The sequence below is a fragment of the Anolis carolinensis genome, chromosome 4 (genome assembly GCF_035594765.1).
Source record: "Anolis carolinensis isolate JA03-04 chromosome 4, rAnoCar3.1.pri, whole genome shotgun sequence".
Classification (NCBI taxonomy): domain Eukaryota; kingdom Metazoa; phylum Chordata; class Lepidosauria; order Squamata; family Dactyloidae; genus Anolis; species Anolis carolinensis.
This window is the reverse complement of record NC_085844.1, coordinates 177,025,942-177,026,838: the sequence shown is the minus strand read 5'-3', so window position 1 is coordinate 177,026,838 and position 897 is coordinate 177,025,942.

Sequence of the window (897 nt, the reverse complement as noted above, 5' to 3'; positions counted from 1 at the left end):
TTTTAGAGGTTTTTAAAATACTGGTAGCCAGATTTTGTTAATTTTCATTGTTCCCTCCTTTCTGCTGAAACTGTCCACATGCTTGTTTGTGGCTTTCAGTGGCTTCTCTATGTAGCCTGACATGGTACAGTAGAGTCTCACTTATCCAACACTCGCTTATCCAACGCATTTTTGTAGTCAATGTTTTCAATCAATTGTGATATTTCGGTGCTAAATTCGTAAACACAATAATTATTACATAGCATTATTTCGTATTGAACTACTTTTTCTGTCAAATTTGTTGTATAACATGATGTTTTGGTGCTTAATTTGTAAAATCATAACCTAATTTGATGTGTAATAGGCTTTTCCTTAATCCCTCCTTATTATCCAACATATCCGCTTATCCAACGTTCTGCCGGCCCGTTTATGTTGGATAAGTGAGACTCTACTGTAGTTGTGAGAGTGGTCCAGCATTTCTGTGTTCTCAAATAATACGCTGTGTCCAGGTGGGTTCATCAAGTGCTCAGCTATGTCTGACTTCTCTGGCTGAGTTTGTCTGCACGCAGTGCCTTTCATGTCCCTTGATTCGTGTTTGGGCCGTGCTGCGTTTGGGGGTCCCTAAACCCTTTCATAGCGGTGCCTTGAAAGTTTCCTCTACTTCTGGCTGTGAACACAACTGGATTACTAACATGGATTTAAATAATAATTCCTTTCCAAAAAGCGCCTTGAAAGTTGACTCTGGTTATGAGTAAACCTGGGTGGCTCGCGCGGGGGGGGGGGGGGGGTCACTTTGTGGGAGCGGGGCAGAGGGACACTCTACCCGTCCTGCCTAAAAAGAGAGCTGCTATAGCAAAGCCCCCCTTGGTAGTCCCACGGCGGGGAAGGTGGAGGCGGAGCGCGGCGCCGGGCGGGAAA